Here is a 16,292-nt window from a genome sequence, read left to right as displayed (position 1 = left end):
AGATGAACGCAGTAGGTTGGAGAAGAGTCAGCACAGCTTTTGTAAAGGGAAATCATGCCTCACCAATCTATTAGAGTTTTTTTGAGGAAGACAAAAGGGGTGATCCAGTTGATAAAGTGTATTTGGACTTTCAGAAAGCCTTTCACAAGATCCTTTGCCAAAGGCTTTGGGGCAAAGTAAGCAGTCATGAGATAAGAGCGAAGGTTCTTTCTTGGATCTATAAATGGTTAAAAGACAGGAAAGAAAGGGCCGGAATAAATGGTTCCCACGGATCTGTACTGGCACCGCTGCTGTTCAACATGTTCCTAAATGATCTGGGAAAAGGAGTGAACAGCGAGGCGGCAAAGTTTGCAGATACAAAACTACTCAAGATAGGTAAGTTCAAAGCTGACTGCGAAGAGTTACAAAGGGGAGTCACAAAACTGGGTGACTGGGCTGCGAAGTTGCAGATGAAATTCTATGTTGATAAATGCAAACAAAGGCATATAGGAAAACATGATCCCAACCGTACATAAACAATAATGGGTTCTAAGTAAGCTGTCGATATTTCTTGAAAGCATCCACTCAGTGTTCAGCGATAGTCAAACACCCCCCTGAGTAGAATGTTAGAAACCATTAGGAAAAGGTACAGATAAGGCCGTGAATATGATAATGACTCTATATAAATCCATGATACACCCACACCTTCAATACTGCATGCAGTTCTAGTCACCCCATCTCAAAAAAGATATCTTAGAATTGGAAAAAGTACAGAGAAGGACAACAAAAATAATTAGGGGAATGGAACGGTTTCCCTATAAAGAGAGATCTAAAAAGACTGGGACTGTTCAGGCTGGAAAGAGATGATGGGGTGGGTGGGAGTGGGAAAAATATGAAAGAGGTCTATAAAATCATGACTGGTGTGGAGGAAGTGAATAAGGAAGTGTTGTTTACCCCTTCACATAACACAAGAGCCAGGGGTCACCCAATAGGCAGCAGTTTTAAAACAAACCTAAGGAAGTGTTTCTTTGCACGATGCATGGTCAACCTGTGGAACTCATTGACGGGATGTTGTGAAGGCCAAAGGTGTAACCGGTTTAAAAAAAGAATTAGATAAGTTAATTGAGGATAGATCCAACAATGGCTATGAGCCAAGATGGTGAAGGATGCAACCCCATGCTCTGGGTGTCCCCAAACCTCTGACCGCCAGAAGCTGGGACTGGATGACAGAGGATGTATCACTAGATAATCGCCTCGTTCTGTTCATTCCTTCTGAAGCATCTTGCCCAGCCACTAATGGAAGACAGGATACTGGGCTGGATGGACCATTGGTCTAATCCAATATGGCCATTCTTATGTTCTCTTCTGTCTGTGGTTGCTGTTAGTATTATTTGAAAGAGCAACTGTCAAAGGATGTTAGCTTCATCACGCAGGTTTAAGGTCAGTGTCCATCACCTGTACAATGTGCTGTGTCTTGTACACTTGTGCTTTGTTGTTTTATAGTCCGTTGTGGTAATTCTCCAGTTGTAGTCCGTGGTCACTTGTAGGTGGGCCAAAGAGATGCTGCTGTCACAGTGAGGAAGCATCTGTCAGTCTGCAAGCTGGTTGTAACCCAGACCAGGACGCTTTTAGAGTTTACAGAGGCCAACAAAGCACAAAGGAAGAATATGCCTCTTGGTGGATGATTAGTCTCCATGAATAATTTGTGGGTTATAAACAGGGTTTCTTTCCAATTAAGGAGGCTGGCATGTTAGAGTAATTATCTCTGGGGGAGGTGAATGATGCAATAGAACCAGGTCTGCTTTCTACTCCGAGTAACTTGCAATCCCTTTTCTTGCTGAGATTGGATGGAATACTGAAGAGAGGATATATTTCTGATGAGAATATTGATGATAGAATCCTGTATGCAGTTTTCATATGTAAATTGCAAGTCAAAATGGTTGAGACCAGGCCAATAGACCTAAGAGTTGACACACAACTGGGTGGATTGATTTAAATCAGCAATTTAAATAATGATTTAAATCAGGAAGTGGAAAGCCTACATTTAAATAATCAAATCTAATCAACTTTTCCATTTGTACTTCCAGTTATTTTCTAAAAAAAATGGTTGATATAACTATTAAAAGGTTAATTTATAACTAAACAGAACCTTTACACTAGATTTGATACATCTTTTTGCTACCTAGAAAGGTGCATTATAACTATATACATTTATTATGTAAATTAAATATAAATGTAAATATATTATGTAAATTATATAGCTTAATATTTTCAGTTTTATTCATTGTACATTTTTAATATGTTAGAAAATGGTGAATGATATATTGCTTATTTACTATGTAATTAACTCATGATTTGTGTCAAGCTGCATTAGTATGGTAACTGGGATTTAAATAAACATACAAAACAGCATATAAAATTTATATTAAACAAAACAATGTGAAATGTTTTGGATACATAAACTTGTTCTTATCAAAATATGTTTCACATTTACAACTCATGATTTGTGTCAAGCTGCATTAGTATGGTAACTGGGATTTAAATAAACATACAAAACAGCATATAAAATTTATATTAAACAAAACAATGTGAAATGTTTTGGATACATAAACTTGTTCTTATCAAAATATGTTTCACATTTACAACTAAGTGATTTATTAAACAGATTTATTAACTCTAGTCAGCGAATTAAACTGATTTCAGGTCAGCCTGGGAGAATTTTCAAATATGTCTAAGTGAAAGTGACTGCAGTGTAAGTTCCTACTTGCTAAGTCTCTTGAAAATGAGACAACCATCTCCTAAGTTTCTTAGGTTGTCCTTCAAACTTTTAAAACTAGCAGATTTTATCCCCTCCCTCCTCATTGTTATTCATAGACTGGAAGAGAGAGAGACAAGTTTTCCTGCTTTTTCAACTCCCAGTCGGTTTCTCAACTTCGAGTGAATTGGTCCACGTGAAGAAGATATTCTTTCTGTGCCTGCATAAGAGGTACTGCTTTCAAAAGCTGGTTTAGCACTTCAACAAACTCTGGTTCCAGGTGTTTAGCTAGTGACTTCCGCCAGTTCAGTGGTTTGACTTTCTTTAAAACATCAGCAACAAACACGTACTGCTTGAATGGTTCACCTCCAGCCCTGAAATTTGTTATGGTTGATGAGTGGTGATTAGATGCCCATGGCATGGCACTTCTTCAGCAGTTAGGCATCTACTGTGGTACTTTGAGTTGAGAATATTGACAAAGAAATTGAAGTGGAATAAGTGCTTGATCCATACCCTTCTTTACTGCCTGCAATTTATCTTGAAGTTCTTTCCAAATTTCAACAGCATCAGCAATGCAGCAGCCATCTCTCTTCAGTTTATCCAAGGCTATGGAAATAGGTTTCAGTATATTCAGCAAATCTTCTACATTTCTCTTTAGTCCAGTGATTATCACAAATTGTCATCAGAATAGGCCAATTCATAATAAATAGCTCAAAACAATCAGCCACTGAATTCCATTGCACATCTTGGGGGAGAATTAGTTTGGATCCTCCTGCTCTCTTCAGTGAAGCTGAAGCAAAATGGTTGTTATGGGAGTATTTTGGAATTTCAGCAACATTTTCCTTTATTCATAGAAGCATAGGTCTGGAAGGGACTTCGAGAGGTCTTCTAGTCCAGTTCCCTGCACTCATGGCGGGACTAAGTATTATCTAGACCATCCCTGACAGGTGTTTGTCTAACCTGCTCTTAAAAATCTCCAATGATGGAGATTCCACAACCTCCCTAGGCAATTTATTCCATTGCTTAACTACCCTGACAGTTAGGAAGTTTTTCCAAATGTCCAACCTAAACCGCCCTTTCTGCACTTTAAGCCCATTGCTTCTTGCCCTATTCTTAAAGGTTAAAGAGAACAATTTTTTTCCCTTCCTCCCTGGAACTACCTTTTATGTTCTTGAAAACTGTTATCATGTCCCCCCTCAGTCTTATCCAGACTAAACAAACCCAGTTTTTTCAAACTTCCTTCATAGGTCATGTTTTCTAGACCTTTAATCATTTTTGTTGCTCATCTCTGGGCTTTCTCCAATTTGTCCACATCTTTCCTGAAATGTGGTGCCCAGAACTGGACACAATACTCCAGTTGAGGCGTAATCATTTCAAAGTAGAACAGAAGAATTACTACTTGTGTTTTGTTTACAACACTCCTGCTAATACATTCCAGAATGATGTTTGCTTTTTTTTGCAACAGTGTTACACTGTTGACTCATATTTAGCTTGTGGTCCACTATAACCTTCTGTTCTTGGGCAGTCATTTCCCATTTTGTATGTGTGCAGCTGATTGTTCCTTCCTAAGTGGAGTACTTTGTATTTTTTCTAATAGGATGAAATTCAATTTACTTCAGACAATTTCTCCAGTTTGTCCAGACCATTTTCAATTTTAATCCTATTCTCCAAAGCACTTACAACCCCTCCCAGCTTGATATTATCCCCATAAACTAAGTGTACTCTCTGTGCCATCTAAATAATTGATGAAGAATTGAACAGAACCAGACCCAGAACTGATCCCTGCGGGACCCTACTTGATATGCCCATCCAGCTTTATAATGAATCATGGATAGCTACTCGACCAGTTATGCATCCACCTTATAGTAGCTCCATCTAGGTTGCATTTCCCTAGTTTGTTTATGAGAAGGGCATGTGAGACGGTGTCAAAATATACCACGTCTGCTGCTTTCTGCCTGACCACAAGTCTTGTTATCATGTACTTTCCCATGTTACCTAGAGCTGTACTATAGAACCTCCGTTATGAACTGACGAGTCAACCACACACCTAATTTGGAACCAGAAGTACACAATCAGGCAGAGGCTAAAAAAAGCAAATACAGTACAGCATTGTGTTAAACCTAAACTACTAAAATAAAAAAGGGAATTTTTTTAAAGAAATTGACAAGATAAGGAAACTGTTTCTGTGCTTGTTTCACTTAAATTAAAGACAGTTAAAAGCAGTATTTTTTTCTGCATGGTAAAGTTTCCGAAGAGTATTAAGTCAGTATTCAGTTGTAAACTTTTGAAAGAACAACCATAACATTTTGTTCAGAGTTACGAACAACTTCCATTCCTGAAGTGTTCGTAACTCTGAGGTTCTACTGTACTTTAGTCTTTTTGTGTAAAGTCAGCATCAAATGAGCACTGTACCCATATGTTGAAAGTTTTAGGTTTCCTTCATAATCTTCTTCTAGATTTCTTCTCATCTTTGCTACATTTGCATCATCTGTGACAAAGCTACACACTTGACTTTTTGTTCAGTTGGTTATGGCTTTTACTGCTACTTTTAAGTATTCTACTATAAGGGCATTTCCTCATGTATCCGTTGTTTCTGTAAGATAGACAACCCCGTCTTCTGTTGTCACACAGGCACATATTACAGAATCATTGTATACATTGCTGCACCCATCAAGACTCAGATTAAAAAATTTCTCTTCAATCTTTTTTGCACTGTTCAGTTCTCCTCTCATACACTCATAACCGGCAGTTTTCAGCAATGTCTAATTGGCTGAGTGGAGAGTAGTCTAGTTTTAGTGATTGAACCCTGTCAATGTAAAGTTTGTTCTGAATAAGATGAAAGGGAGAATTTGCTGCATAAATGAACCAAACAATCTTTTTATCTGTGGAGCCTTGCTGGAATTTGCTGGTCCTGATTGTGAGCTCATCTGTGATTTTACTGGAGGATGAAGGCTTTTTGGCAGGGTGGGAGGGGAGATGAAGATATTTACTGTCTGACATATGATTAGTTGCAGCGCTGCTGGTGGTGGTACCAGCAAATGACTCTGAAGTTTTTCACATTGCAGATGATGGATGTTCATAACTTCTTATGTGTAAGCTGGACCCTAAAGAAAATGATTTTTAAAAAAAGTCACTGCCACTGAGTATTTCTCAGTGAGTGGCTTTAAAAAAAGAGAGAGAGATGGTAAATGAAAGATTCCTCTTACTGCAGCTGTTTGTACCAGTGTTTAAATGATATAATTTATTCCAAACCCAATCATATGGGGGAAAATAACTCATACATGATTATCAAAATCTGTGTAAACTCTTATCTCTAGCAGTATACCAAACAGCTTGAAAGTGTTTTTAAATGTTAAAGTTCATAAATGCCTAATAAAACTACATTTAAACAGGAAATCTTTGTCTAGGATATTTGATTATATTGAGCAATAAAAATTATTCCAGATGTTCAGTAGTAACAGTAAAAATGTAATTGATAAATACTTCCACAGTAATCATACCAATTATATTTTGAACACACATATTTTGATATTCATAAGTAATCCACCAAAACCACAAATTTATGACAATAATTGAAGTTATCATTTGCTCATATAGTAAGACATGGAAGACAGTCTGTAATGAGTTGAGTAACCAGTTGATCTAGGTTGTTCAAATGTGTCCACGTCACTATCTTCAAAGTCTTTGCCTTCTGAGCAGCATTTTTCATATTGTTGTTTCATTTTAACAACCAGGCCTAGCATCTCCTTGTGATATTGTTTGTTTGGTGCATGTTCCTTTTGTACCCAGAGATACAGAAATTTCTTGAAAATATTCCCAAAGATAGGGTCTTTTTTTATGACCATGGCAGAATTTTTCCTCCCGTTCCCAGGTGTTGAAATCAGCACTAGACGCTGCACTCTGAAGAGGGTTGTCCCTTCTTCCTGCAGTGTCCTGCTTTGACACCTTTCTCGTTGCACACTTGGCTCCTACTTCCTTATTACATAATTCCTCCCACATCTACAAAATAACTAACAGCAATCCCAGACTTCTGCTTGTGTAACCCACATGCCTTTTGCACTGCAGTATTTTATTTGTTAGCGTGAGTGAGGCAGGCAGTTGGAAAATTAATGGATTTCTGTTTGTATCTGTGTGTACGCATGCAAGGTGACAACACAAGGCCACTTACTTGAAGTGTCCAGAACTGCCCAGAAGTAAGGGGTGGTAAGTTACTGGGCAGATCAGTGTTTTTCCATGTGTGGGAGAGTAAGTTTCCCTGATGGGTGGAGTAATAAATATTTGTAATTTGATAACTGACCTAATCAGAGCTAAGGTAGGGAGAAGCTATAAAATAGGAACCTGAAACCACCCAGTGGGCTCAGTGGATGATTCTGATGAAATACGTGATGATGTCTCCTGGAGTCAGAGGCTGGGGTCCCAACGTCTGTGATGACTTTGCCAGTCTCTTGTACCCAGTAGCACAGACCTTGGGTCTCCCACAGGATCAAGTTCTTTATACAGTACGGGACCTGTTGTGCCATATTTATGAAGTATAACTTCAAAAGTTAGAAGGTTTCCCCCCAAGTTCTTTCTTTATATAGGAAAGCAAGATGAGTTTTCCTTCCTAATAAGAAAGTACAAACATTTGCCTACTGAAGATGCTGGCTGTAGTTAGGTCTTCAAGTCGAGCAATTCCAGGATCTGGAGAACTTTTTCCATGCCTCCATTTATCATGAAGGTGCTTTCTATCCTTGAACTGGCTTTTCTGGCTAGGTTTTCCATATTCTGCTAGGTGCTCATTGTAAGGTTGTCAATGCCTTTGAAAAGCAAACCCTGGCTTTCCCTCCCTAAATAGAGCATATGCACCATCTAAGGCTCTTTTAGTCAACTCAGTCTTTAAAGAGACACTGTGAAGTCTAACCATGTTTTTTTAAATGTTCTCACCTGGCACAAACAACCAGTCAGATTGTTACTCTGGAACAAATCTTAAAATGAATTGCTCTTCCCTGTATGACACATTTGATCACTTTTTTTATATTCACTGAGAAATGATTGTAAAACACTGCCACTGCTGTGAATGGGGAATTCTGATTTTGGTAACATTTTACAGCTGCTTTGTATACCACTTCCCAAGGCAGCAGAGGGTCAGGCCTTTAACTGTGACTTTAAAATGTTGGGTTTGCCCATTCTCATGAAAAACCATCTCGCTGTTAGCATGTGCTCCCTCATCTGTTCGTTGTATCCATCTATGCTACTCCTTGTTTTAAACTTAAATTGTAAAATCTTTGGGGCAGACTGTTTTTCATTATGTTTATACAGTACCTAACACAATAGGGCCCCAATGCTTGATCAGGATCTCTAGTTGCTACCTCAGTGAAAATAATAATGAAAGTCAGAGCTCTCATTTGTTCGGAGCTGCAAAGAAATGCCTCCTTTCTAAAAGGGGAACAGCATATATAATTGAAGACTGATATAAACCTTAATCTCTGTGCTGACTCCTTTAGCTAACCAGGAAGTGGGAACATTCAGGAGAACAACAAGCTTTAACTAAATTTCCTGACATTCCTTTTTTCCCCTTTCTGACAGCTTCTTCGTAGTTCTGGGTTCATAGACAATATCCTAGAGCACAACATCTCAAACACTGGAAGTTTTATAAAATACCATGGATTGTATGGGATGCCATGTCACAGAATAATGCTTTCTGGGGCACTTTCAGCAATTCAGGTAACACCAGAGAGTTTTTGTGTGGGAAGATTCAAGAGGGAAAAATCTTTAAAGATGGTTAAAACTTCTTTGTGCACTGAATGTGCCCCACAGCCTATTCAGTGGGGCCTCTCAGCAAACCCCCCTGGTGATGCAGGTTTACATTGAAAACACTGTATTGGTGCAACTTTGCCGCTACAGTGCTTTCATGAAGATGCTCTACACCGAGGAGAGAGAGCTCTCCTGTTGGCATGGTTAATCCACCTCTCTGAGAGGCAGTAGCTAGGTCAACGGGAGAAGCTCTCCCACCAACATAGCATTGTCTACATGTGGGGTTAGGTCAGTATAACTGTCGCTTGGGAGGGGTGTGTGGATTTTTCACACTTCTGAGTGATGTAGTTGTAGCGACCTCGATCTCTAGTGTAGGCCAGATCTCAGGACCTGTCTGCATTAGAACATTTGTACTGGTATAACACAACAGTGTAGTGTACTAAATTGGGGATTCTGGAGAGAGCTGCAGCAATTGTCCCACTGCCACAGAGATGTGCTGGAAGTTCACGCTGGTGTAATGATACCATGTAATTTATTATACTGGTGTGAATTTTTCCTCAATGTAGAAAGGGCCTCAGTTTCCATCAATGCTTTGCAGCTCACTTTAAAAGTGAACACAACTAGGTAGATGACCCATAGTGTGAGGGAGTGTGATGACACTAGGTGAGTGTTGGGGGCACCCACCAGTTCATGGACAGTTCTAAACTGGAGGCTTTATTCTAGGTGACTGGTAGTCTTTGTCCCTTCTTTATCAACATTTTATTAGCAGTATGGGTGATGGATAAGTGTTGGGGCACAAGTGCAACAGGTGGGAAATCACTCCCTTCCGCTCCCTGGATTTTCCCCAGTCCTGATAATTAATCATCATGTTCCGGAGAAAGAGATAGAAAGTGAAACTGGAGAGGCTTACAACATTTCTGTAGCTTCTGCAAATTCTTCTTTACCAGTCCAGCCTTGTTTAACTCTCTGTGTTGAATGATCCATTTCTACTGGGGTTTATTTCCTCTTTAGGTATTGTGTGGGCTCTCTCCTCCTCCAGTCTCCTCAAATGATACTGAAGGATCTCAGACCCTTGTACAAAGTGGATGTCGACTGTACAGGAATCACTTGCTCACCACTGAAATATAACCATCTCTGGGGTGGAACAAACTAAAGCACCCCGCCCCTTTTTTTTCGCAGGGGTATTATGAGTGGAAGGAAAAAACATCTTTGGTTGAAATTGCAGGGGAATGTTGGGTAGTCAGCATATAGTCTACCCAAATTGGAATTTGGTTGTACACCCAGATTAACGTTCCTACTCCAGTGAAATGCTCTATTGCTAAAGAGGCAGATGCTGCTATGTTACCTGAATTGCTGAAAGTGCCATAGAAAGCATTATTCTGTGACATGGCATCCCATACATCTACTAATCATTCATCTGTCATACCAACTATAATCAAATTCATTGCAGGGCCCAGACAGTTACAAAAAGGGCACATTTGCTGCCCGAATCATGAAAAAAATTAAACTGCTGAAGGGGTAGAGTTCGTTTGGTAAACTACCCAAACTTATCATATTTCTATTTTTCCAATTTATATTATGCATATGTAAATTTCTGTGGGGACATGGATGTGTTTCAGAACTGCAACATGCAAATTAAACATCATTAAAAGAAGATTCCAAGGCCTATAGTGAACAGAAAACTGAAATCTCTCTCCTTATCCTTTTCTTTTAAAAAAACAAACAAACAAACCCTGTTCTCTGAAGGTTATCAAACTGGGGCCTTGCTTGTCCATGCAGAGTTTGAAGTGGTGAACCTGCACTTGTTTGTGGTAGCCTCTTCCATAGGTGTTGAGAGAACAGTCTCCTTGTCTGGCCAATTAATTCTAGTTTGAGAGAGTGGCTGAGAGTCTTATACAGCTCCGTCACTCTCTTCTATCTTTTTCAACTAAGACTTCCCTTCCATTTATTTTTGTTTTCTGTAACCTTGGTATTCTCCTTGATCTTGAACAACTTCTTCAGTCTCCTGGGTCTTCTAACTCATCTTTCATCACCGCCCCAATGTTATCCAGGAGCGTCACTGCCTGAGCTCCACCTTTGCTAAAATCCTCATCCATGCTTATCTCTTTTCTACTTGACTATTGCAACTCCCTTCTCTAAGTCCAAGGTCTGCAGACACTACCTTGTGGAGAACAATGTTGCCTGCCCTCTCATGTGAATAAAGAGGAATGTGTTCATCCGCCCTCCTTTAAAAATAGCCCCACTAGACATGATTTATGATAGGATCCACTTAAATAATGAGGAGGAGGTTTTTTTTTCCCTCTCTCTCCATTGACTTGCTCCAGCTGCCTCCACACCTTCTCTCTCCCCCCACCTCTTTTCTTCTTTTAATTTAGCACTGGCTGCTTCTGGGTTCTTCTGTTTTAATGCAGGCACAAGAGTTTTCTTCTCTGCAGATCCTGCTATCTGGGACAGCCTTCCTGTATCTCTCACTCCACTGATACACTCATTTCACATTTGATGAAAACCTCCCCTTCTTCCTTGCCTCTTTATTTCTCACTCCTTCTGCTATTTTTATCCCCGTAGGCTGCATTATCTGACTCACTGGGAAAACAGTTTTATCTTTTGGCTTTTGGGAGAAAGTATGAAAGTGAGTCTTTCTGTCTCAAGCATTAAACAAAAAAGAGACAATAAGGGAGAGCCCCTCTTTGGAAATCCAGAATGAGCTATTCAGATGCTATCCTGATGGTAAATTGTAGCTAGATATTTCAGTTCTACCACAGTCACTAAACTGAAAATACAGAGATCTTGATAATATCAGCAACCATTCTATAGCCTGGGCTCTGTACGATTTTTCTATTGAATTTTATTTACCCTCTTCAGTGCAAGGGACTGTTCTTGATGACCTCTCAACGTCCCTTCCAACCCTATGATTCTATGAAAATAACCTCTAGACCTCTACAGTCCACGTGTCGTGACCCCCTACTATAGTGAAATGACACCAATTCTGCACCCTATGGGTCACCAACAGAACTTGAATCCAGGGCGATCAGCACCACAGCACTGACTTACTCTTCATTCAAGTGGTAGAAATCTGTTACGTAGTAGCAATAGTAGACAGTTATCCCTTAGTGGGCAAGCCATTGGAGGGGTAAACAGCATGCACTTTGTCATTGTGTTACGATGACAGCTGTGTGGGTGCCTGGGCACCGCATGCTTCGTAGCTTGTATAGGCTGAGCATATTGTATGCACCAGAGGCTCCTTTCATCTCTCCATTTTCCCCCACCCAAACACCTTGTGTGTCACCCTTTCATCCCCCTTTGTCATGGACTCCTGCAGTTCTCCCAGTGTCCCCCCGCCACAGGTTCTGTGTGCCCCCCATTCTACTCTGCTCCCATACCAGACTCTTCCATTCTCTTCCTCTGTGTTAGCTCCTATTCCCCCTTCCTCCATGCATGCCATTCCTCCCATGCCAGTGACTGCCCCCTTCCCCTACCAGATTCCCTAGTCACTCCCACTACTAGGGGTTCTGTGTCCCCTCACCATTTCCAGATCCCTCTATCATTCCCCCTGGGTAGGGCCTCCCCATGTGCCTCTGTTCCCTATGTTCTGCATTCCTCCTTACCCCATACCAGGGTCACCAGTCTCCCCCTGCCAGGGGTTCTCCATGCTTCTCATTACTCCTTCCAGCCATACCATTCTCCTCTCCCAACTGGGGCTTTGTGCACCGTACCCATTCCCCCTTATCCCCACCATTATTATTCTTTTTGTCTGGAAGGTAAGTCATTCTGGGGCCACGTCTACACTACAAAATTAAGTCCACCTAACTTAAATTGGCATACAGCTGCTTGTGCATGTTCACACTTTGCTTCTGGTGTCAGTAGTGTGTGTCCTCACTAGGAGTGCTTGTATCGATTGTATTGTCAGTGTGGGGCATTGTGGGATGGCTCCTGAAAGACAGTAACAGCTGACATAAGTAATGCTGACACTGCGTCGACCTAACTACATCAACCTTGACTACACCACTCGTGGAGGTGGAGTTAAATCGGCGTAGCAGGGCGGTTATGTCAGCGGGAGAGAAATTTAAGTGTAGACACTTCTATAGTTGGGTCAACATAAGCTGCCTTGCGTTGACCTAAGTCGGTAGTGTAGACCAGACCTCAGTGTCAACATGTTAAATTTTGTTGGGTGGATGAGCAGAGTTGAGCTGGTGTACTGTTATGCTGGCGTGTGTGTGTGTGTGTGGGTGCCATTGAACAGTTTGACCTGTAGACAATTGCACAGATGCTTGTGGCTGCGCTAAAGAGCGGTCAGGGGCTTCATGTACCCCCTATTTCCCCTCTTTGGGTCTTTCTGTTTTTCATAAAATCAACAGGGTTCTGTCCATTGATGCCGAGAACATTCTCTGAAATTTTGGAGTTGATCTGATGTGGCATTTAAAAGTTATCATGTTACAGACAAACAGAGAAATGCTGTTGAGTGGAGTGTAAGGCCTTCACAAACTTGGTCACTATGAAGAATAGTTGGTTGAGCATACTGAACTGACTGAAGTGGTTCCAGTTTCTTTAGCTGCCCAGTCTTGCTGTTGCCTGCACACCCAACATTTGCACTGAACTCATTTTTCAGGGTCCATGTAAGCTGTTTGGGCCGGGGCTATCTTTTATTATGTAAGTGTCCTGATCCCTGACTGGGGCTTCTAGGTGATACTGCGGTCATTAAAAATAAGGATCACACCCTCTTTTACTATAAAGTGTAATAAGCGTAGCCATTAAAAGAGGTATTTTAAGGTCAAATATAAGTTTAAAGAAGTCCCTCTCCTAAACAATTAAATAAAAATCTGGTTATTATTAAATAAAGAAATGATTAATCTTTTTAACACTCTAGATGTGTGGGAGAGATTGCTGGTATAGGCTTTACATATAATGGCTATTGTACTAAATTGGGATTCAGGAGACCGCTCTACCTTGGGCTTTCTATGTGACCTTGGGCAAATCACTTTATTTCTCTGTGCCTCAATTTCTCCATCTCTAAAATGGGGGTAATTCTTTTGTATCACACCAGGTGTTTATGGAGCACTGAGATCCTATGGTCATGGGGGATCGTACATGTATTTAGCTAGATAAAAAGCTGTTTACCAGTTGGAATTCTAAGCATTATGCAGGTGGTAAGTAGTTTGCTTTGGCTGCTTTCAGAGAGGGTTTTTTTGTGTGCGCCCTCTTTTCTTGGTGAAAGTCAAATGTATCTCAGAGCATTTATGGCTCACTTGATTCTTTGAATGTAATTGAATTGCAAACCTGACTTAAGTAATGTTCTGAATCTGTCCTGCCACTGTGTGTGTTTGGCGGAGTCTGTCAGGTGGCACTGGTGATCCCAGAAGAGTCGCCGCGTTCGAGTGGCTCTGGCTGTATGTGTTTAGTTTAATTATCAGTCAGCTGGTGTGGGAATCAAGTGGGAGAGCTGGCTCAGAATCCTTCGCCTGTCATGGCAGCAGCATGTGCTGGAGAGTACAAACGCTGAATGTATTGCAAACATCCAGGAGCACATGGAACAGAGGAAGGGAGAGAGCGGGAGAGAGAGCTTCACAACAGCATGTTAGTCATCTGGTTGCTGCTCAGCCTGAAAACAGACTTGTCTAGCTGGAAATCTCTCAGGTAAGGAGAGCGGTCTGATACCTTTAAGCCTCCAAAATGTGCTTTTTTTGGTTATTGTGAGCTAGTAACAAATCTGCTTCCCCAACCTTCAGAATTTTTGCCTCCACTCCCCACCCCCTCCAGCTTTAAACGCTGGTATCCTTCACTGAAGACCTCAGCTGTTTCCAGGCAAACCACATTTTGCTAGAAGATCGGAGGGGATTCTCTACAAGGCAGAGAAGCTTTTACTGTCTTTTATGTCTGTGTTTATGTAACAGTGCAAACAAAAGATGATGTCCAGATAATTATATTTAAATTTTCTGAGGAAATGTCCTTTTTACCATGAGTATTTTAGCTTAGATATTTTTTGATTGAACTTTTTTGGTACTGTTTGCTTTACTTCCCCCACCCCATAGTATTTAATAATGTTGTGCATTTTGAAATAACATACTAAAGTAGAAAATTACATATTTCAGCAGTGACCTTGAAAATCGATGCGTAAATGTTTAAACTGGCTAGATCTGGCAAGGATCCTCGCAGCAACTCGCAGAAGTAAGGACGTTAGTTTAAAGAGAGAGAGAGCGCTCCTTGCTTAAAGAAAAAATTGCTGATTGCTTAACATTTGTTAATCATTGATGAAATAATTTAAAGCAACAGATGAAGTTAATGATTTCACGTGTACGTTGTTATAGAGAACCCAAAACCAACTATTGCACAATTTGAAGGAAATCTTCCTATGATGGAAATTCATTTTAGATTGTTGTGTAAACAGATTCGGAATGCTGACTTGTCTTTGGCATGTGCTTGAAACCATTTTCTGACTGAGGGCTTCACGAATTTCTATAAATCCTAGAGGCAGATTTGGGAATATAGTAAATACAATGGATCTGCAAGTTATTGTTTGCTGACGCTGTGGTGCACTCTTATATAGTGATCTAGAGAAGGGGGTGGGAGGAGGGTTAGGCAGTAGCCCAGGACAGTGGAGTACAGTATGTCTTGCACACTGTTACAGAAAGGTCCATCTGTGTATTGGTGTAATTAAAAGTACACACAACCTGTTTATTCTAGTATGTATGTACAGAGGCATTTATATCTTCACCTAGACAGAATTGCGTATTCAGAGAAGATGGAATCAGCACAAATAATTGTTGTAAATGCTGGAGTGTGTCTGTAAGAGTACTTGTGCGCTTGAATATACTTGTATATAGTATGGTTTAGAAGCTAAAATATCAAGGCACATCTGCAATCTGGCACTGTGTGCAAATATTAAATAAGATGGTAGTATCGTGACCTCTGGATCAGAAGGTCATGGGTTCAAATCCCAGACTTAAGCTTTGGTGATACTGCAGCATAGTTCTACGGGTTGCAGTTTTTTATATAAGGTGTTAAATATGAATTGAGTGAAAATTACAGATCCCATGACACTTTTCAAAAAGAGTAGGGGAGAAGCCCTGTGTCCTGGCCATTGTCTCCCTCTGAATAGAACTGGTTGTCAAGTCCATGGCTGTGTGAAAAATTGCTGTGCATATTACCAACTGCCATATTAACCTACACTTTGGGACGGGACTGTGTGTAGACAGCAACTAGCACGTGTGCACTTTTGGAACACAATAACTAATGATGCAATCACTGCATCTAGCATATTCATGACCGAGATATTGTAGCATGAAGTGAGTCACTGTATACAATCATTTAATATAATACTGTAGCAAAGTATTTACATACGTACATCTCTGTCACAAACTGGACTGATGGAGAATAGTGTCAGCATTTGTACAAACCTTTAGATCTTCAGCATGCTGCACAAATACAAGCCAGTCGCTGCCACTCCCTTCTGGGACAGAAATAGCGGATCCCCAATTCCAACTCCACTGTCTCTCTCGCCAGTCACTGTTTTCTTTGCCGGCAGCAGCACAGTCACCAAATACACAAGAATAATCTCCAGGTGTTCAAGCTGTGGTGTTGCACTGCAGCATCGTATTACCATTATTTGTGTTATGGGGCGCCTAGAGTCTCCAACCAAGACTGGGAACTGTCATGTACAGACATGTAGCAAGAGCTAGTCCTTGCCGTGAAAAGCTTACGTTCTAAACAGACAAGATGAAGAGCGAGAAAAGGAAGCATTCTCTGCCTTTTACAGGGGGCTAATTGAGGCACAGACAGATTGTGATACTGAGCAAGTCACACAGCTAGCAGTGCGGAGCTGGGAATTGAA

At 40.7% G+C, this 16,292-nt stretch overlaps 1 protein-coding gene across 10 annotated transcripts in view; it reads left to right on the top strand.

Annotated features, from left to right (window-relative positions):
- Window positions 1–16,292, top strand: part of NCOA1 (nuclear receptor coactivator 1) — a 351,754-nt gene that overhangs the window by 152,248 nt on the left and 183,214 nt on the right. The window contains exon 1 of one of the 10 annotated variants that reach the window (XM_084623426.1): window positions 13,910–14,098. The exons of the other annotated variants lie outside the window; for them this stretch is intronic. The gene's annotated coding sequence lies outside the window, so the exon portion shown is untranslated. Of the gene's footprint in view, window positions 1–13,909; window positions 14,099–16,292 lie in introns of those variants that run through there. 10 annotated transcript variants of the gene reach the window in all.

This window comes from Lepidochelys olivacea (assembly GCF_965140295.1).
Source record: "Lepidochelys olivacea isolate rLepOli2 genome assembly, chromosome: 3".
Taxonomy (NCBI): domain Eukaryota; kingdom Metazoa; phylum Chordata; order Testudines; family Cheloniidae; genus Lepidochelys; species Lepidochelys olivacea.
This window is presented reverse-complemented; position numbering and strand designations above follow the sequence as displayed.